General features: G+C 36.1%; 1 long non-coding RNA gene across 1 annotated transcript in view; it reads left to right on the top strand.

Moving 5' to 3' along the window:
* Window positions 1-22,579, top strand: part of LOC103678166 — a 207,051-nt gene that overhangs the window by 116,076 nt on the left and 68,396 nt on the right. The window contains exon 2 of the long non-coding RNA XR_572611.1: window positions 17,516-17,656. This is a non-coding gene — a long non-coding RNA (uncharacterized LOC103678166). The remainder of the gene's footprint in view (window positions 1-17,515; window positions 17,657-22,579) is intronic.

Here is a 22,579-nt window from a genome sequence, read left to right as displayed (position 1 = left end):
TTTCCCTCTCTCTCTTCTTGTTCACTCCTACCACAGGATTTGTCTTTTCAAACATATAACTTTCATTTTCTTGATCTTCTCTATTTTATGTTTTATTTCATTTCATTTTAAAGATTTATTTATTTATTTGAGAGAAGCGGGGAAGGACAGAGGGAAAGAATCTCAAGCAGACTCCCCACTGAGTGTGGAGCCTGTGTGGGGCTTGATCACATGATCCTGAGATCATGACCTGAGCCAAAATCCAGAGTGAGATGCTTAACCAACAGAGCCACCCAGGTGCCCCTCTATTTTATGCTTAAAAACATTTTATTAATTTTTGCATTTGTCTTCATTTGCTTCTTCACATTTCTTTGATTTTATCTTTTGACAGTTTTTGTAACTACTTTCCATAGGTGTTTAAAATTCTTAGTTCATTAATTTTCAACATTTCTCTTTTCTATTACATGCGTTTTTTCCTAAAAACATTTTACATGGTGCTTTAGATTCATCTTGTGAGTTTTGCTATATAACATTTGTGATTACACAGTTCAACATATTTTCTAATTTCTTTTATGATATTTCTTTGGCCCATGCGATGTTTAGAACATATTGTTTAATTTCAGATGATATGGGAAATTTTCTACTTACCAGTTTCTGATTGATTTTTGACATAAATGCATTGTGGTCAGACAGCATATTTTGTACAGTTCCGATCTATCTACTTCAAAATAGTGTGCAATATTAATGACATACAAAAAAGTGCATAAAACATAGCTATATAGCTTAACAAATTATTTTAAAATAACCGTTCATGTTAACTACCACCCAGGGTAAGCTATAAAATCCCAGAAGTTACTTCGCGTTCCTTTCCAATTTTCTGAGACTTCAATCCTTTATTTGTTGACATATACTTTATGGCACAATATATAGTCAATATTCTAAAATTTTCATGTGTGCTCAAAAAAATATGTATTTTATAATTGTAGAGTATAATGTCCGTAGGTCCATTTTGTTAATTATATTTTAAAATCTATGGCCTTGCTTATTTTTTTCTGTTTATTCTACCAACAACTAAGAGAGATATATCACGATCTCCCACTAAAGACAGATTTGTCCCTTGTTTTTGTACTGTCAATATCTGTTCTTTTTTTTTTTAAGGCTATATAATTAGGTGCCTACACATTTAGAAGTATCATTTCTTTCTCGAATTTTCACTAAATCCTTCTTGTCTTTTATATTCTCTTCTGTTTTTTCATGTTTTTATCTGTACTTTCAGCTCTCTGGATATTTTCTCTTGACTTGCCTTCTTTTTCAACTTTTGACTACTTTACTGCTATTCCTGGTCCTGGTTTGCTCCCAAGCATGTCCGCTGAGTATATTTTTAAATTTTATTTTTTACACTTTATTGTGTTGAATTTTTATAATTATTTTATATTTTATGTTTTACTGTGCTGTAATTTATTGTATTAATTAGTCCTTCAAACAATATTTGGTTGTTTTTCAAATCTGCTCTGTCACTTTCTCTAGTTTCCTATGCTCTGTAGATATTTTTGAGCTTGTTGTAGATTTCTTTATGCACAGTAAAGACGGTCATGTTATAAACTGTGCTAATGTCAATATGTAACCTTTTTTCCCTTCGGGTTCTTGTTCATTTTTTCCCCCTTTTTCCATGTATGTTTGGTTATCTGTGACTATCGTTGTCCCTAAAAAATCATTTTGGATATTTTCCGAAGCTTAGGGTGTAGGACCTTTTTGTGTGTGTGTGAGATAACTTGCTTATGCTCCAGTGGGTATTTACAGTCTAAGTTCACCTTAAACTGATTTTGGAGCTTAAAGTCACACATTTGCACAAAAACCAATCATGAGATTTTAAGGTAGTAGGTTTCTTTCTTTCTTTCTTTCTTTCTTTCTTTCTTTCTTTCTTGATTTTGTTTATTTATTTGAGAGAGTGAGAAAGTGAGAGCAAGAGAGAGAGAGAGAGCATGAGCGGGGTTAGGGGTAGAGGGAGAGGTAGAGGGAGAGGTAGAAGGAGGCTCCCCGCTGAGCAGGGAGCCCCGTGTGGGGCTCGATGGCTTGATATGGGGCTCCATCCCCAGACTTTGGGATCATGACCTCAGCTGAAGTCAGATGCTCAACCCACTGAGCCACCCAGGAGCCCTTAAGGTAGTAGATTTTTTAACTACTATGACATAGTATGCCTTTAAAAAACAATTTTGATAAATGAAATGGTGGATTGACAGAGTTTTGTGGTGAGTGGAATTTCTCTCCGACAGGGTAGTCCTCAATTTCCAGCAGGCAGAAGGAAAACAAGCAAAGCATTTCTATAATAGAAATACTAATACTAATACTAATAATAGCTCTGTGTATTGAACACTTACTCTATGGAAGGCACTGCTCAACACTTAATATAGAATATATTATTTCATCTTTAATATATATTATCCTCACTTTGCTGTTACAAAAACAGGCTCCATGAGGTCAAGCAACTTGCCCTAGGTCACAATTTGCTGAAAATCATCCTCAGGTTTCTCAAGACCTTGTAGTATCATGCTATGTGGCAGACTTGTCTTCATTGCTGTGAGGCAGAGAGACTTCTTCTACATGTTAATACTGTAACTTTTTTTTTTTTTTTGAGAAACATCTGGGCAGAGGAAGAAAATGGTCTATAGTGTCATCTTTGGCATTTTCCCAAAAAGTACATTAGTGTGTTAGTATAGAAACAGTTATTGGCAAAGAAAATACCTACCCTTTACCTTGCCTCACTGGTTTACTTAGACAGTTAATTCATTTTCTCCAGTCTCTTGAATAAATTCTCATGGTGCACTAAGCTACATTTATGGGTAGAAAGTTATAAAATACCTTTGAATCCTTATGGATTAAAAAAGTAAGGTATCCTTTTCTATTTGATTAATGTTGTTGCTGCCTGAAGTAAGTACTGTCGGTGGCATTTGAAATTGATACAAGTGTCATTTTTATATTTTGAAAGAAGAAATATGAAAAGAGCCATTGAGAAAGAAAAATATAATTATTCACTTTTTGTCAGCTTGTAAGTGAAGACTGTAAATAGTTGATTCTCAGTTTTAAAGAAGGGGTGCAAAGACAAATAAACAAGTCAATCTAAAAATATGAAAACCCAGGAAACATACATGATTTGTTAACAGATATTGGCGTTTAGTGAATCAGAGAGTCCCTCTCTTTTTCTTTTTTGAGAGGCAGGAATACAGTTGTTTTGAAATCTTGAAAAGTCTTATGTATGTTGCTGCATTTAATTGTATTGCTGTCACCTCGGTACAATTTTTAATGTGCAAAATCAGCTGCAGAATCACATGCCTCTGTGCTTAGAAACTCAAAACTACTTTGCTCTGTTATGTGTCATAACTTCTTATGAATTTTTTGTTGTTGCTTACCTGGATAATTTGTGATACCGCATTCAGAGTTAACTTCCCGAATTGTGAATCCTATGGCCTACAATCCTTTAGCACCTTTTCTTTGCCTGCAGGATACAACAGAAATGCTCTAGCTGGCATACAATGCCTTTCGTTTTCAGCCTCCGGTGAACTCTCTAGTCTCACTTTAACCTCCCTCCAAACTTCCTCTGCCCTTCAGCTGCCCTAAATTATTTGCTATTCCTCAAATGATCCATGTTGTCTCAGGTCTATGTGCTTTGCACTTGTGGTTCGGTGTGTGTGTAGTGCCCTTTTTCGTGACTTTCTAGGTACTTTTCATTCTTTAGAGCTTGATTCACCTACCACTCCCTGTTTGGAGCTCCCATGTCCACCCCAACAGAGAGCTGCTGTATTTTCTGTCCTTTAAGCCTCCTGGTACCTTATCCTGGCTTCTATATTAGTACCTCTCCAGTGTATTGTAATTATAGACACGCTTAGTACTACTTCCCCAGTAGGCCTTAAGCCCAGAGTAACAGTGAATGCAAAATACATTTTGCTGAATAAAAAAGTGCATGGATAATATCTAATTTACAGAGTTATTATAAGACACTGTAAAACAATGGATATGAAAACTTTGTAAGCTATTAGACACTATAGAATTGCTATTGATGTGTTTACCTATGCCTACCCAAATGCTCAGCATGCAAACCAGGCCAGACCACTCTATTAAGACATTTGAGGAGGCTTGAAAATTATGCATTTTCATGATTGAGCTTGTAGGATGTGCAAAGACTATGAAAGTAATTAGGGATTTAAAGATCACTCTCTGACATCAGAAAGCCTATTATCTATATTATTAGACAAGACATAAAAAACAAATCTTTGAAGAGCAAATGATGCAAGAGTTCCTATGACGAGTGGACATTTGGTGCGATAGGAGTTATCAGTGAGTGTCAAGAGGGAAGGCCATTATGAGAAAGCTGATTTTGAACTAGGTCTTAGGGGAGACTGAGATATGAAAAGTCATAGCCTTTTAATTGAGAAGGGGGTATGCAAAGTCAAAGGAAGGAGCTGCTGTGCTCCTTTCTGTTAAATGTGATCTAATGTGAACACAACTTTTTTGAATTCTTCTCCTTCACGGATTTCTCTGGCATTGACCCCATGATGAAATCTTGTTCATTCTTGAAGATTTGGCACAAATACTACTAAAAACACCCAGTGGAAGCATTCCACTTTTTCCCTAAATTTCCAAGAGCATTGTATCATTTAGGATCAGATTCAATTTTATATAATAGAAATCTCCCTTCCCTCTCCAATAGCTCAAGTAAAACAGATATTTATTTTTTAGGATTGGAAAATTGTCAAAAACTCAGACTCCTTTGATTTTTCTGCTCCTTCCTAGCGTCCATCTTAGATTCTCTCATCGTCTGGAGTGGTTGTTGGAGCTCTAACCATTTTGCTCCAGTTTCAGGTAGCAGAAAACAGGAGGGAAAGGACAGAAGTAACGTGCCCCTACCAAGAACTTGCCAAGGCCTTTACGTCAATGACTTTGGCTTTCATTCATCAGAATGTCCAATGGCCACGTCAGCTGCAAGCGAATTTAGTAACAAAGCCATACTTAACTACAAGGATGGCTGAGAACGGTGTGAGCCAGTATAGAACTGGGGTCTGGTTTAAGAGGAAGAGAAGCATGGACTTTGTGTGGGGAGCTGTCCATCTCCACCACAAACACATTCTTTGCATGTTTCTCAAGACAGTTATCATTGTCTTCTTTTCATGCCAGTTATTTGCAACAATGTTTATTTCCCCCAACCAGTCTCTACTTCTTTGTTGGCAAGGATCATAGCTTAGAAATGATTAAAGCAAATTAGTTGGCCTGGAAAGACAGAACTGAGTGGGATCACAGAGTGTGTGCAGTGGGGTACTGGGAGATAAGAATGGCAATGGAAATGAGGGCATGATTGTAAGAGTAAGGACTCTTCAAGTGAAGTAGTGGTTTTCAAACTTTTGGATTCAGGACCCCTTTATACTCTTAAAAATAATTGAGGACCCCAAAAGCTTTTGTTTCTGCAGATCCTACATATCCATATTTATCATACTAAAAATTAACACTGAGAAGTTTAAAACGGATTTTTGTATTGATTCATTTTATTTTATTCTTTCATTTATTCATTTTTTTATTTATTTGGGTATAGTTGACATACAGTGTACATGAAGTGTATAGCAGGGTGATTTAACTTCTCTGTATGATATGTATACTCACCACAAGTGTGAGCCTGTCAGCATGTGCCATTACAATATCAGTGACCATATTTTCTGCCCTGTCCCTTTTATTCCCATGACATTCATTCCACAACTGGAAAGCTGTATTTCCCTCTCCCCTCTACCCTTTTTGCCCACTCCCCCAGCATCCTTCACTCTGGCAACAACCATCAGTTTGTTCTCCGATTCTACTTTTTATTTGTTTATTTGTTTGTTTTGTTTTTTAAATTCACATATAAATATAATCATATGGTATCAACTTATTTTAAAATGTTAATAAACCATTACATATAGAAATAAATAGCATCCTTAGAAGGTAACTATATTATCCAAAATTAAAAAAAAATAGTGGGAACAGTGCCATTTTTTTACTTTTTTAGAATTTCTTTAATGTCTGTCAAAACGAAGAAATAGGTTCACAAGTCTGCTTCGCACTCAGTCTGTTGAGGTATTTTGTTTAGGGGAAGTACTTGAAAATCTGGCTTTGTGTGGATATGTTATTGGGAAAAGGGGATCTTTTGGATCCCTAAAAAGATCTTAGGGACTCTCAGGGGTCCTTGGGCCACAATTTGAGAATTGCTGGGCTAGAATAGTATGTACCTACAAAGTGTTAAAAACCAACAAAGGAAACCAAATAGGATTCCTTTTATTGTAAAGGGAAGTTTTTGAAAATTGTATAAATAAACACATTATTATTATTTGTTTTGAAGACTCAATTCCATCTGTTTATAGAAAACATATTTTGTAATACTGGCCCCTGCATGCTTCTGTTTAAAATGAGGATTCAGAATGCAAGTCATGCTTATACGATTCTGAGAAGGAAGAGATTTTTGTCCAGTATTATCCACAAACTCTGTTAAACATCTACTGCATGCTTTGCTTTAGAAAAGAAAATGTCTTTACCTAAAACTCGTTTCATGTAACAACGAGATATCGAATTTGAAAGTGCTTATCTGCCATGCCTTCCCCCTTCTAATAGCCAATCTGGGTAAGGCCCTTCAGAAAGAAAAACAATTTTTTGAGGAAAGGTTTTTCCTAATATTAAAAATATATGTAAATATATACACACACATCCACACCCAAAAAATGTCTTAGGAAAAATAAATTTTCTGTTTAACTGACCTGGTAGTCTGTTTAAGGAAGATATGCAGGCTTGGGCCTGTTTCCACATTTAATTATGATTCGGTGTAGTTTATTCAGTTGAAAGAAGCTCAGTGTGGCATAAAATAGAGCTTGGCAGAGGACACGAAGTTTCATGAATCCCTTGGAATACTCCCAGGGCTCTTGGATGCCATTGGTAGCCTATTAATTCTATGGTTGGACCCACCACCATTTTGAAGGGACATGTGCTTTGCTTCAATATGTCAAATTACATTCTATGCAGTAGGGATGAGGGAGTGTGGGACTCTTCCTTTCTCTTCTTCTAACTAGTTTCTATCTTTCGTAAAGAGACACCAACGTCACACCTAACTTATTTGTCACACTGCTCCCTATATAAAAACTACAACAAAGCCATAATTTAATGGCTAAAACAATACACAAAACTTATTCTTTTGTAGTGCGGTAGATCAGAAGTCTGACAGGGTCTTGCTGGGCTAAAATCAAGGTACCAGTGTGGCTGCTTTCCTTTATGGAGACTCAACTTCCTTAGCTTTTCTGGTTTCTAGAAGCCACCTGCATTCCTTGGCTTGTGTTCCCTTTCTTCATCATGAAAGCCAGCAATGTAGCATCACTCTGAGCCTTCTTCTGTCATCTTCTCTTTTTCTGACCTCAGCTGGGAAAGGTTTTCTGCTTTTGGGGATTCGTGTGATTAGCTTGCCTTCACCCAAATAATCCAGGCACATCCCTCCATTTCAATGTCTGTATCCTTAAGCACATCTGCAAAGTCCTTTTAGCTGTGTCAGGTAACACCTCCACAGGTTCCAGGAGCTAGACATGGACATCTTTGGGGGCCATTATTCTGCCTAACACATTCAACTTCAATATCATTGACATTAGTTTTGTTAACTTTCATTTTTAAATCATCAAGGTTAAAAAAGAAGAAGAGGTATACAGAGAAATATTAATGTCATCAAGTACTGTCTGGAAAATTCATATTTAAAAATCTATTATCCCACATAGATGTAGGTTAAAATGATAGAATTTCATTATCTATTGTATTTATTACATAATCAGTTTTACTGTAAGAAAGACAAATGTCTGCACTTCACAGTCATCTCATGTATCATTTGATCCACTCGTTGCTACCGAGATCACCCATTTTAAGTACATCAGGTAGCAATGGATGACGTGATGTGAATGGGCATGTCTTCTGATGTCTATTTTTTATTCCTTAAAATGGTGTCTTTTCCTGTAATTACTTTTTTAGTTGATTTCTTACCTCACCATCTTCTTTTTTTAAAAATAATTTTTATTTTGTTACATTAGTCACCATACGGTACATCCCCAGTTTTTGATGTGATGTTCCATGATTCATTATTTGCATATAACACCCAGTGCACCATGCAATATGTGCCCTCCTTAATACCCCTCACTGGCCTATCCCAATCCCCCACCTCCTCCCCTCTGAAGCCCTCAGTTTGTTTTTCAGAGTCCACAGTCTCTCATGGTTCATTCCCCCTTCTGTTAACCTCCGCTTTCCTTATCCCTTTCTTCTCCTACCGATCTTCCTATTTCTTATGTTCCATAAATGAGTGAAACCATATGATAATTGTCTTTCTCTGCTTGACTTATTTCACTTAGCATAATCTCCTCCAGTCCCGTCCATGTTGCTGCAAATGTTGGGTAATCGTTCTTTCTGATAGCTGAGTAATATTCCATTGTATATATGGACCACATCTTCTTAATCCAGTCACCTGTTGAAGGGCATCTCGGCTCTTTCCACAGTTTAGCTATTGTGCACAATGCTGTTATGAACGTTGGGGTGCATCTGGCCCTTTTCTTCACTATGTCTGTATCTTTGGGGTAAATACCCAGTAGTGCAATTGCTGGATCATAGGGTAGCTCAATTTTTAACTTTTTAAGGGACCTCCACACTGTTTTCCACAGTGGCTGTACCAACTTGCATTCCCACCAACAGTGTAAGAGGGATCCCCTTTCTCCACATCCTCTCCAACATTTGTTGTTTCCTGCCTTGTCAATCTTTGCCAGTCTAACTGGCGTAAGGTTCTTACCTCATCTTCTTTTGCTTTATAGAACTTTTCAGATTTTAGGCCGATGTAGCAATTTTATTTACACATCAAAATGGCTCTAAGAAAAGGGAAACTCTATTTCTTGCATTTGTTCAAATTGTTGAAATCAATATAAAGACAGACATTCTTAGACAAATTTTAGGTAAGTAATTTTGCGTGAACTAACATTATTTAAAGACTATTCAATCTGAAAAATATGTATTTTATTTTTCCAGACTTATTGAGGTATAATTGACAAATAACTTGTAATCTATCTGAAATAGTCAACATAACGATGATTTATATAAACTGTGAAATGATTACCTCTATCAAATTACTGAACACTTATATCACCTTGCAGTTATTATTTTTTTTAACGAGAATGCTTGAGGTTTATCGCTTAGCCAATTCAAAGTATACAATACAATATTAATTATAGTCACCAAGCCATACATTAGATTCTCAGAACTTACTCATTTTATAACTTAAAGTTTGTGCCCTTGACCAACATCGCATTTCCTCTAACCCCCAAACCCTGGTAACCATCATTCTACTTTGTTTCTATGAGTTTGGCTTTTAAAAAAAATTCTACATATAAGTGATACCACTCAGTTTGTCTTTGTCTGGCTTATTTCACTCAGCACAATGCTCTCCAGGTTCATGCATGTTGTTGCAAATAGAACAATTTCCATTTTTTAAAATGTATTTTAAATATTACATATTTAATTTAATAGATCTAGGCATTGTATACAGGTAATCAATTTAAAAACTGTGATATTAATTTGCTACACATATCAGATGTAAACCATGCATACATTATTTAAAAATCATTGTTTCCTAGTTTTATTAAAGTAATTTATTGTTAGTGCAGAAATGTCCTGGTATTGTCATTCTCGAGAAAGGAAGAAGAGTAGGAGCAATTACATAGATCCTATAAGTAGGGCATCATTTATTCTATAAAAACACCAGTTAAGCTACTTGTGGCTGAAATATAAAAATGTGCTGATTTTAGGTATTAATTTTTTATTCAGGAAATTTACTAAATGTCTTATAAGTTACAATAATTTTTGTGTCAATTCTGTTGGATTTCTATGTAAATAATCATGATATCTTAGAACAATGATAGTCTTTGTTCCTTTTTACACCAGGACTTTTTTTTTTTTTGCGTTACTGCACTAGTTATAATTAAAATAAAATGTTGAATAGAAGTGTGGTAGACATCTTTGTCTTGTTCCCCAAGTGAAAGTGAAAATTTGCAATGTTTCACCACTTAATGTTTGCTGTAGGCTTTTGTAGATATTCTTTTCCAGTATTTCAAAGTTTTCTTCTATTTTGGATGCCTAAAAGTTGTTTTTTTCTTTATCTCTATGATACGAATTTTACCAAATGTATTTTCTACATCTATTTAGATGATTACAAAGTTGTTATTCTATAATATTTTATGTGGTAAATTACACTGAATAACTATTGTTAAATCAACTGTGCATTCCTGATTTTTTTATAATTTTGGTTTGAGTTTGCTAATATTTTCTTTAGAATTTTTCTAATTATATATATGAGTGAAATTAGCCTTTAATTTTTCTTTCTTGTGCTGTCCTTGTCCAGGATTTGCTAGGCTCATAAAATGAGTTAAGAAGAGTGTTTTTCTATTCTTGGAAGAGTTTTATAAGTTTAGAATTACTTCTGCCTTGGATATATGATAGAATTTACCAGTAAAGCCATCTAGGTCTGAATTTTCTTTGTGGGAAAATTATAGATCACAAACTTGATTTTATTTCGTTTTTAAGTTTTTATTTAAATTCCAGTAATATTAGTTTCAGGGATAAAATTTAGTGATTCATCACTTACATACACAACCCAGTGCTCATCACAAGTGCCTACCTTAATACCCATCCCCCATTTAGCCCATCTCCCACCCACATCCGTCCATCAACCCTCAGTTTGTTCTCTGTAGTTAAGAGTCTGTTTTATGGACAAACTTGATTTCTTAAACAAATCAGATTCTTCCCAAACTTTTCTAGGACTTAGCTCATTTCATTGGCATCTTCAAATTTATTGCCATTAAGTTACTTGTCATATCTTCCTATAATACCTTCAATTACTTATGGAAGTAATCTATGGCCTAAGATCATTGCATCTTATTCAAGAAAGGACTTTCCTTTTCTGGGCTTATATCTCTGGGTTCTCAGGGTCTTCTATATTTTGGCCTGAAATTTCTTCATTCTCTAACCTGATGTTTTTAAGAACACGTTCTCAAATTCTCTTTCTGCCCTTTTAGATGTCATCAGTAAGAAAGTTAGATTGAATTATCTCATCTATCTTTACAAAAATTATATGTTCCTCTCCTTCAGGTGTTTACATTTTCAGTTCTTATGATTTTCTATCATCTCCCCTGCTTTATTTTATTTTCCTTAGCTGCTATCATTATCTAAAAAATGATATGTTTTACTTTTTAAAAAAATATTTATTTTGTTATATTAGTCACCATACAGTACATCCCCAGCTCTTGATGCAATGTTCCGTGATTCATTACTTGCGTATAACACCCAGTGCACCATGCAATACGTGCCCTCCTTAGTACCCATCACCGGCCTATCCCAATCTCCCACTCCCCTCCCCTCTGAAGCCCTCAGTTTGTTTCCCAGAGTCCGCAGTCTCTCATGGTTCATTCCCCCTTCTGTTTACCCCCCTTCGTTCCTCCCCTCCCTCTCCCACCGATCCTCCTATCTCTCATGTTCCATAAACGATATGTTTTACTTATTATGTTATTTATTGCTTACCTTCCCTCTTCTCTACCTTCCTCCATATTGTGAGGGATTTTGGCTCTTCTGTTTACTACTGTTGCTTATTGTATTCTCAATCTCTAGAACAGTGCCTTGCCCAGATTAGATGCCCAATAAATTTTTCCTGAATTAACAAGAAGAACTGGTCTTGGCTGTTCAGAGGCTTTTAACTTAATGCTTTATACATGCTGGTTCTGTGACAGATCCTCAGAGTTATACTTTGCAATTCACTAAATCTTGGAGCTAGAAAGACATCAAAGATCAAACACTTTCTAGATTTTTTACATAAGGAAACAGTCCAGAGACAATAGAGCATATTTGTTTTAACTTTAAGAAAAAGGCTTCTAGGCAACATTTTCTTCTTTGAGCAAAGATTGACATTTCATCCATGTACAGAATCATGCAATAATTGCTGAAAGGTATTTTGAAGTCATTCATACTGGGGGTTATTTATTTATTTATTACTTTATTTTAGTTTTTAAGAGAGAGAGAGAGCCCGTGTATATGAGTGAGTGAGTGGGGAGGGGCAGAGAGAGAGCGCGTGCAAGGATCCGGAGCCACTGAGCGCTGAGCCTAACTTGCGGCTGGATTCCACCACCCTGAGATCGTGACCTAAAGTGAAACTGAGAGGCAGAGGGTTAATTGACTGAGCCACCAGGTGCCCCTGTACTAGGGAATTTTAGACATGGCATGCATGAAATTTAGACATCACAAATCTCCTAAAATTACTATAAATATATTGTTCGAGTGCCAACTAGTCATTTTGCTGTGAAGCAGGCCTAGAGCTTCATCTGCATCTCAGGAGTGGTCCTGAGTCTGAGAAGGGTTTGTGCTGTTGATGAATGCTTCTGGCTTTCTGTCCTTTGAGGTTATTTATTTCTTTTTTAAATTTATGTCATATCAAGACTAGAAAACAGCGGTCCGTTTATGGATAAAAAGTGGTCCAGATGAAGGTCTCGGTGCATTCTGTACCTTTTCTTTTTGCTTAGTCCTCTCTTCTGGGAAGAAGGACTCTAACTGGTTATTGCAGACTTGGGGGATCCCTTGATGTAGAGACTGCTTGGAGTGGGGAGATCTCTGCCAAACCCTTTGGAGGCCTTTTGTTGATCAGGGCAGCTGGGTATCGGTAAGAAGCCTTATGATCCTTACAAACTTTAAATGTCAGGGGTGGAGAAGAGCTCCAGAGCATAATTGCAAAAATTCTCTGACCTTCTATCTCTGACATTTTTTGTTTGTTTTGTTGTATGGATAACAAATCTCTTTCAAACATATTTGTACAAGATCTTTCAAACACAATTATACCATCATGTCTCATATGTATCTTTAGACACATTACCTTGACACAGGGCATTCCAAGACACGTGCGTACTGTAGTAAGTTTAAGTTTCACTAGCACTGCATCATCACATTGCTATCTAAGGCCACTTAGGATACAAAGAGAGCACTTCAGGTCAACGGTAAAACAAACAGTGTGGCCTATGTGAAGCATGAGTGTTTTCCAAGATCATTTTTTCTTATGACAGCAATATATCAAATATGAGACATGATTTAATCCAACTCATTCACTTCTTTCTTTTTTCAAAGGCATATTTTATTTTTAAAACTGCTGTGAGTCGTTCCTTCCTACCGTGTCACAGATGCTTCACCTCTTCAAAGAGCAAACACTACATCGCGTTTTCCGAGTGGGACGCTGGCCCCAGGGCTTTGGCTGTTCTTTAGTAATTATCTCATCTCCCATTCCTTGCCCCATGTTGCTCCCAGCCCTGATGACTCTGCATTTGTGGTATTTCTTGGATGCTGATGGTGAGACTGGGCTTCACTTTTCAGTGACCCCTCTCTCATATTCATGTTATATCGCGTCCAATTTTGAAATAAGGAAGTCAACCCAGACAGATCGTGGTTTGCCCCAAATAATCTATTGAATGTTCCATGTGTTTTAGGCAGAGCATATTTTATTTTATTTTAATTTAGTTGTTTTATTATTTTATTGTATATTTTGTTGTTTTGTTATTTCATTCTTTCCTTGCTTATTTGGTGTACATTATATGCCAGGTGATATACTCAGCATCAGAAATATAAAGATGATGAAGCCTTGTTTCAACCGAAGGCGGTTCCACTTGAGGTTGTAAAGGACTGTGTAATTATGCAAGGTGACATATGTTATGAAAGAAACAAGGGAAGGACTTGTTCTGCCCTGGGCATGGGCTGGGGGGAGTGGGCACCTGGGGGAGGAACCACTTCAAGACAGGCTTTGAAGTCTGAGGACACAATTATAAGACGAAAGAGGGAGAAGTCTTCCAGAAATGAAATGACATGTGCAATAGCATGTTCAGAAAATAGTAAGAGCTTCCATGGCATGGGAACAGGCAGGAAGGGACTAATTTAAAAGACATTTTGAAGGTAGAATTGAAAGCACTTGCTGTTCATTTGTATGTAAGAACTGACAAAAAGGCATTGCTAAAGATGACCCTGAGGTTTGGGCTTCCGGGTTAATCAAGGTAGGGAATATTTAGCTCTGAACATGATGAGCTCCTGAGGTAAGCATGTAAAATTTATCTGAAGGTATTGACTGGGCCACGAAAATTCTAGTCGGAGATGCAGAGTAGGGCTGCTAACAGAGATTTGTACAGTGTCATATGGTCATGGGCCCCAACCAGGTACTCGCTGCCAAGTGACCCTGTCTGATAAGGAGAATGACGGAACACATTTGCTCTACATTAATTTTAAGTTTTTAAGAATAGACTTTCTTTTTTGCTTTGAGAATTATCATATTCAAGAGAATTCTGAGAGACAGAGAAAATTATAGTATGTGTATTCTCCCTTGTTAAGTATAATTCAAATTGAAAAAAGGATTTTAAGTTAGAGTTTTTGAAAGGAAGAGAAATAGAATAATGAAAATAATTCAAGGCAGAGGTGGCATACACCACTGAATTCTTTTATCACCCCTGTATTTTTATAAAACTTCAATGAAGTAAAAAATAATTGGCATGATTTGGGGGTAATGGTAATTGGTGATTTCCTTGATTGTTGAAGGAGAAAAGAGAATCGCCTGCAGCCCCACAGAAAAAAGATATCCTCATTAACTACAGGGGCCTTGATGTTATCCATATTGTTTACCAGAACTTTAATTATTTGCTTGATATCATTTAAATGGAGTTTTCCTATTGGTTAAAGATTCTAGTGTCAAATTTAAAAGCAATTGTATATGTTTCAGGGAGGTATAATGAGGGCTTCTTTGGCTCAGATAATGTCCTGCACTTGATCACGATTGTGTTCACTTTGCAAAATTCATCAAGCTGTACAATTAAGATCTCGGAATGTTTCAGGGTATATTTTATACATCAGTAAAATGTTAACTAAGAAAAGTAATGGTACACATTTCAGATGTGGATAATGTGGTTATTTCTTACACCTTTTACAAAAGTACATGTTGTGCAACGGAATAATTTGATAAGTGATCTTTATGCTGTTACTTGTTTGTGTCTGTTGGATTTGCATGTTTTCAGGTAGTCACATAAAAATTGCATTACAGAAAACCGGTTCAAAAAACCCAGAATGTGCTCTATGTGTGTCAGGTGATTTAAGGTTTTCCAAACAGTGTTCAGAGATTCCATTTATGTACCCAAATTGCAAACTAAAACTTAGAAAAATGCTTCCCTGAGGTGAAGTTAACTTGCCTAGGACAGAAGACTTTTTAAGGACGCCAGTTTGCCCACTGTATGGCCCAAGTGTTTATTCAGCTGAGGCTTGGATGAAAGCCACCACATCAATGTCACAGTCTCAGCACATGTGAGGAAAATACATGTGATACATAGCAAATTAGGTGTCATGCTCTGGGAAGGGCGGAATGGGATTGATTTGCCACTTTTAGCAATGCTCTTTTACTGTCAGCTGTGGCTTTGAGGAAAGCATTAGAGATTCTTGTCACAGATGTTTCTTTCATAAACTGTTGTGGGAGAATGACATTCTGCAAAAATGGTTTACTACTCTTCTTTCTTCTCTTGGGGAAACAAAGTACGCTCACGAGCCTGGCCAAATGGACTCAAGGAGCGCTCTTCATTTATACCACAATAGCATTAAGAATCATGACATTTACAAAGTTGATTTTAGAACTTTGTTGGCAAATGTAGTGTGTTGAGGTATTTACTCAATGTATGTGCCATTGAGGAGGTTTGTAAGACTTGTTATAGGGGAGGGTAGAAACCAGCCCTTGGGGGGTTTAAAACTGAAATTAAAACTGAAAAATGTTTGTACGGTTTTTATTTAATGGTTCACAATTGATTAAAGTAATTAATCTTTTTAGCATATTGTACTCCACACAAACTACTAAAATGGGAAGTTAAAAATTCTTTCTAGCTCAGCCATTTTTGTTTATAGCGTGATGAAGTTTATGAAGAACAATAATATTTGTATGAAAAAAACATGCTTGATAGAATTATTTGATGGTAATTTTAAAATTAAGGGGCAAGAACTGCTTATCCCCTTGAGAATTTTAATATATCACTTCCATTTGGTATAATTTTCGCTGAGAATTTGGTGAGTAAATTTAAGCATTCTGTACATAAGTATTTTCCTGCTGAACAAAAATTCAGTTACTATAGCAACTGCAACATCACATGGGATCTTAAGAAATAGAAAAATATTTTACAAAAAGTGTTATCCATGTGTCATATTAATTTTTCTACTTTATGTCATGTACAAGTCAGAATATTTCCTCTGATGCTATGTGGATATTCAGTGTTTAGTCATTCATTAAAGGTTTTCTGTTATTGTTTTCTTATTTTACTAAATGGTAGAGATTGCCTACAGAAAGTTTTCTCTTTTTTAAATATATGTGCAAACAAATTGGGGCATGCAAAATTTCACATGCAATTTAGACAATGAAGGTTAAAATAAGATAAACGCCTATTTTTAAAGTGAGTTGGTTTTCTTTTTAAATTCTTATGAAAAAATAATGCATTGTATTTCTTTGAAGTGTAAGAAAAGAAAACTGTATTAGGGCAGGTCATACTTGCTGATTAAAACACTTTTCTTCCTTCACCGGGTTGCAAATATAATGTCTTAAATATTTATTTTAAAAGATTCTCATTTCCTTTGCTGACAGGAAACGTAATTTTTTTTTTATTGAGTGTAAATGAGTGAAAAACAAATGGTAAAATTTTATTTTTCATACAGACGAGTTTAAAAGTTATTCTTTTCCTAAACTGTTGTTGTTGTGTTAAACAAACACAAAGAACCTGGCAATTTACTCATTCTGAGGTCTGGATGGAATGTTCTATGAGATAGAAGCATGTCATGGATCTTTCTGTATAACTACATCCTAACCCTACGTTTTGAGGTATTCTTACTCACTTTGGAATCTGTTCGTACAGTGGAAAGGTTAAGAGTGTTTTCCACAGATCATCTTTACAACTGTTACTTTTGTGAAACAGGCTGTGTTCTCTGCAAGTTTTGCTAGATAACAGGCTCACTGAACTAGTGTGGAAGTAGCCTCAAAAAAATTTTTTTTTCTCTTATAAGCTTCTTTTGTGAATTCTGGATTCACATGGTTTATGGTCATGTCTTAAAACCTGAAGGTCACTGAAGAGAGACTGAGAGAGGTGTTTGGAGTGGCTCTTCTCTCTACCAACCATAAAAAAAACAAACAAACCAAAAAAACCTGTAATATGTTATTCAATGAAGATTCAAACTGGAATTGTTGGAGCCAGAAAAGCCTTTTTTTTTTTTTTTGAGACAAAGCCTATAACATAAACTGAGGATTATTTCTGATAAAAAGTGCCTCACAACTATAGGAAAATATTCAAAAAACTAAAAAAAAGCTTGTATGGTTATAACATTTGTTAAACTGAATTTATATGCATATTATTTAGGAAATATTGATTCATAGTCCCAAACTGTACTTTTACGTGGTCATTTCAACGTTTGTTTCTTCCAGGGTCTACATGAATAACAGCTCACAGTCAACTGCTTGTGTGCTAAAGGTTCACATAAAAGGAGCACCAAATCAGCATAGCTTTGTTCATCTCACAGTGGTGATATCTGAGCTCTTCATTTACAGGCCATTTCATTGTTGCAGGTAACTGTTTTCTTCCACCTTTCTTAAAGAAAAACCAAGTTAGCTTTAGAAATGTACACTTAAATACTCTCATCTTATTTTTATTAGTTTTGGTTATTTGTAATGAATCTTGAGTATAATTTCCATTTGAAATAGTGATAAAATAGCAAGAGCCTTGCCTTGCATAAGCTCCCTTTTCCCCACCATACCACACCATGAAGTTGATCAAAATTGGGTTGAATTGGGTGTCTGTGATAGATCGTATGTATTATTGCCATTCCAAATTGTGATAAAATAGCAGAAACTTATTACAAGCCCTTTCTCCCATACGACGTGCCATAATATTGATAAAAATATGATTGAATTAGCCAGACAAACAGGTCTGGGTATTCTCAGGTTTTTAGAGGCTAATCTTTTTTTTTTTAAATTTAGTTTTTAAAAATTTTAATTCCACTATAGTTCACGTACAATGTTATATTAGTTTCAGGTGTACAACATAGTGTTTCAAAAATTCTATACATTACTCAGTGCTCATCAGGATAAGCGTTCTCTTAATCCCCCTCACCTATTTCCCCCATCCCCTCACCCACCTCCCCTCTGGTAACCACCAGTTTGTTCTCTGTAGTTAAAAGTGTGCTTCTTGTCTTCTCTCTCTCTCTTTACCTTTGTTCATTTGTTTTGTTTCATAAATTCTACATATGAGTAAAATCACATGGTATTTGTCTTTCTCTGACTATTTTGCTTAGCATTATATTCTCTAGCTCTATTCATGTTGCAAATGGCAAGATTTCATTCTTTTTTATAGCTGGATAGTATTCCATTATATATGTACATACACCACCTCTTCTTTATCCATTCATCTATCGATCGACCCTTAGGTTTATTCCATAGTTTACTACTGTAAATAATGCTGCAATAAATATAGAGGTGCATATATCCTTTCAAATTAGTGTTTTCATATTATTTGGGTAAATACCCAGTACTGCAATTACAGTAGTTCTATTTTTTAATTTTCGGAGGAACCTCCATACTATTTTCCACAGTGGCTGCACCAGTTTGCATTCCCACCAGCAGTGCAAGAGAGTTTCTTTCTCTCCACATCCTCACTAATATGCGTTTCTTGTGTTTTTGATTTTAGTCATTCTGACAAGTATGAGATGATATCTCAATGTAGTTTTGATTTGCATTTCCCTGATGATGAGCGATGGTGAGCCTCTTTTCATCTGTCTGTTGGCCAGCTGGATGTCTTCTTTGGAGAAACATCTTTTTACATCTTCTGTCCATTTTTAAATTGGATTATTTGCTCTTTTGGTGTTGAGTTGTATAAGTTCTTTATATATTTTGAATACTAACCCTTTATTGGATATGTCATTGCAAATATCTTCTTCCATTCGGTGGGTTGTTTTTTAGTTTTGTTGATTGTTTTCTTTGCTGTGCAGAAGCTTTTTATTTTGGTCTTGTCTCACTAGTTTGTTTTTGCTTTTGTTTTCCTTGCCTCAAGAGACATATCCAGAAAAATGTTGCTATGGCCAATGTCAGAAATTGCTGCCTGTGCTCCCTTGTAGTATTTTAATGATTTCAGGTCCTACATTTAGGTCCTTAATCCATTTTGAGTTTATTTTTGTGTATGCTGTAAGAAAGTGGCCCAGTTTCATTCTTTTGCATGTAGCTGACCAGATTTCCCAACACCATTTGTTGAAGAGACTGTCTTTTTTTCACATTGCATATTCTTGGAGAGGCTAATCTTAACTTCCCCAAAGTCTTATGATCATCAGGGATGTGTGTGTGTGTGTGTGTGTGTGTGTGTGTGTGTGTGTGTTAACAGTAACACTAATGAATGGAGTGAAGCTTATTCTGGTTGCAAAGGCACCAAACAAAAGATGGGAATGACCCCGATACTGGGTTTACTACTTTACTGCTGGGAATCATTCGGACCATGCATGGGTGGTGGTTATACAGCAGCCATATGACTGTCACATGGATGACTGGAGCACATAGATCTTCAAGATTGGCTGACCTTGGAGATATGTTTACTTCTCTAAATGTCTTTTCTAGAAGTTAAGACAATGTCCCCTAGGTAATGGTGGTGCTATACTATGTCCCATATCCTTGTAATCTATGTCCTTCTCCAAACAGATGGATGAGATGCAGAAATCAGTTGATTAAAAAAGACATGCATGCTCTTTTCAGTAATATATTTTTACTAAAATAGAAATTATTAATTAAATAACTGCTCAATAGACAGTGGCTGATCATAAGAAAATACAAGATCTGAAGAAATAACAATCCCAGACATTAATTTTTCTCTTCTGATCTCCATCTGGGATAGCAAACTTACTCAAAACAAGTGCCAGCTCATAGAACCTTTCCATGGTTCTTCAGGATTTTTGCTGTGACCAACCAAAGGACTTGCTGACTGTCAATGATCCCTTTAGAAACCTGCCCCATCTTCCATTTTGCCTGGTGCTTGCTGTCGTGTGGCAATCAGGACTTATCTTTCTTGGGTTGGGGCTGAGAATGCTACTACTAAACTATAATCACCAATAAGAGAATAGTGCTAATGCCACTAACAACTCAGTCAAGACTTCTTCCTTAATTAGAATAGATACCTGCTCTTCTCTATCCCTTCTGATCAACAGCTCAGGTCGATTAATATCCACTAAAGATTGGACCTAATGTGGACGCTCAGAAATGTTAAGACCCCCAGATATTAGTCATATTTTCTTTAGTACTATTTCTCACCCTCCTCTCTCTATATCTCCTCCTCCCAACCTGGTTTCTCAAAGGGACCAGCTTTTGAACAGTTTTGTATGTTCAGAAGAATTTGTAAACTGTTTAAAGAAGTAACTTTCTAACACGTACTTACCTTTTTAAAATAAATCGAGATTTTTCCAATTAACCTGACCCCACTTTAATCACTATTCTGCATTTAGGAGCTCAATGCACATTGAAAATTTTTCTTTAGAAACAGAATTAGAAAGTTTTAGGGTGACAAGGCAATTTTGCTTTGAAATTCTTTCAGCTTTTTGTAAATTATTGAAACATTATCTTACCAACTCTGTTTTTTTTTTTTTTAAAGATTTTATTTATTTATTTGACAGAGATAGAGACAGCCAGCAAGAGAGGGAACACAAGCAGGGGGAGTGGGAGAGGAAGAAGCAGGCTCCTAGCGGAGGAGCCTGATGTGGGGCTCAATCCCATAACGCCGGGATCACGCCCTGAGCCGTAGGCAGACGCTTAACCACTGTGCCACCCAGGCACCCCCTTACCAACTCTGTTTTAAGCTGTTGAGAATGTACGTGGTCTTTTAGTCTGCAAACAGTAAATTGCAACTTATATTTGTGAATTAAAAGATTTCTTCCCAATAAAGTCCTTTATATGTGTTTAGGAAATATGACACAATGAATACATGCTTGATGTAAAATGGTCAAACAATACACGAATATTAAAGCAAAAATAAGGCACTCTTTACCCTTTCTCTTAATCCCACTCTGCTCACTGCAGAAAAGCAAAATTAAATGGCTGATAAGTGTCCCACAAGTTTTTCCACTCATAGGTACACAAGCATATAGCTCCACAAAATATGCATATTTCTCTGGTCTTGAAGATCTTTCCGTGTCACCATATATAGATTTATCTCATTCTTTTTAACACGCATACAGCACAATAATTGAATTACTTTCTTATCATTATGTACTTATTGAAAAAACTTTAATATTATAAAAATACCATAAATAAACATTTTTGTCCTTATATGAGGATTTCTATGGGATAAACTAGCAGGAGTTGAAATGCAAATGCAGTTTTTGAAAGTATAAGTAACATGGTTAGATAATGATTCTCATATTTCTAGTGGACACAGAAACTCTTAGTAGAATTTTAATATATTCTGTTCAGTCACTGAATTTTAAGAAAGCTATAAGGGGGTTTAAGAAAGTGGTTTAGGGAAGATGACAACAGTAATTAAATAAATACAGAATGAGCTCTCTCGAGATAATTTGGGAGTAAAGGGCCGTCTAAAACAGAAGAGAAGGCTGTTTTAGGATACTGCTTAGTTGTTTGCCAATTCTGCAGAAATTCCTGTTGTGGACTTACATTCCAGTAATTGAAATCGGCCAGACATTGTGAGGACTTTTTTGGTATACATTTACCTGTGGTAGGACTGAGTATAAATGAAAATTTAAAACCTCTGATCTTTGGGGGCGCCTGGGTGGCAGAGCGGTTAAGCGTCTGCCTTCGGCTCAGGGCGTGATCCCGGCGTTCTGGGATCGAGCCCCACATCAGGCTCTTCCGCTATGAGCCTGCTTCTTCCTCTCCCCCTCCCCCTTCTTGTGTTCCCTCTCTCGCTGGCTGTCTCCATCTCTGTCGAATAAATAAATAAAATCTTAAAAAAAAACAAACCTCTGATCTTTGAAGTCTGAAAACTGAATATTTATCTGTGTTTTTTAAGAGATCCTTGAGTTTATTTTTTTCCATTTATGTTTCCATTACTTAATTGGTTAGGTAATAGTGCTAATTTTGAACGTAAATCCCATCCATATAGGAGCTTACAGAGACAAATGTAAGACTCGATATACCCTCCCAGAAAAAATGATAGTTCTCCTCTAAAATCTTGTGGCTCTAGTTTCTCCAACTCGTGGCACATCTATCACAAATCACTTTGTTTGGAATTGATCTGGGCACTGTCTCATCTCCCTTAAGAGAGTTGAGGCTTCTTGATGGCAGAGAGAATGTTTTGTTTATCTTTGTGTCCTGCCCAACATAGTTTCTTATGCCATGAATGAAGCTCAACAAATAATCCTGTGAATAATGAGTGGATAAAAGGCATGTTTGTCACTGGGCACAGGGTCACTCAGGAAACCTAACACTGTTATAGATTTTATGTATTTATTTATTTATTTATGAGAGAAAAAGAGAGAGAGAGAGAAAGCAAGCGTGACTGTG

Source organism: Ursus maritimus, unplaced genomic scaffold (assembly GCF_017311325.1).
Source record: "Ursus maritimus isolate PB19 unplaced genomic scaffold, ASM1731132v1 scaffold_20, whole genome shotgun sequence".
NCBI classification, from domain to species: domain Eukaryota; kingdom Metazoa; phylum Chordata; class Mammalia; order Carnivora; family Ursidae; genus Ursus; species Ursus maritimus.
This window is presented reverse-complemented; position numbering and strand designations above follow the sequence as displayed.